Source organism: Parus major, unplaced genomic scaffold (assembly GCF_001522545.3).
Source record: "Parus major isolate Abel unplaced genomic scaffold, Parus_major1.1 Scaffold912, whole genome shotgun sequence".
NCBI classification, from domain to species: domain Eukaryota; kingdom Metazoa; phylum Chordata; class Aves; order Passeriformes; family Paridae; genus Parus; species Parus major.
In genome coordinates this window covers 4,369-4,966 of record NW_015379787.1, presented here as the reverse complement: position 1 = coordinate 4,966, position 598 = coordinate 4,369, and positions in this window count along the sequence as shown.

The window sequence follows — 598 nt, the reverse complement described above, 5'->3', positions numbered from 1 at the left end:
AAGTTATTATTAGGAGCAATCAAGGGAATTGGTGTTACAAGGCAGATGTACCCCTCTACAGATGTTAGATGTTAAAATTAAGGTACAGGATGTAGTTTTGAGATAAGAAATGTCCTAAGACAAAATCGACCTTGAGATGGATAAAGCTGGAATGACTTTAGGCACAGGGCCTGAAAATCAGTAAATATCAGACTAATTAGTAGAGTAATGTAACACAACAATTAGAACGCATGTGCAAACCTGTAAGGTTATCCAAAGGACAATGAGGATGAGGAGAAGCCTTTGCCAAAGGACCACCAAAAGGAGACTGAAGACCCTTTAGCAACAAGTGTCATTCTAATTTTGTCCATCTCAAGGCCATTTTCAACTTGGGACATCACTTATCTTCCAAACTACATCCTGTACCTCAATTTTAACATGTAACATCTGCAAAGGGGCATTGTAGCACTGATTCTTTTGATTGCTTCTAAATAACTTTTCACATAGTTCCAATTTAGTTAGCACGACTCAATTCCATTTATTACAAAGCTGAGCTAGAGCTTCAGCATCTCTCCCAAAATCACAGAATCACAGAATGCCTTGGCTTGGAAGAGACCTT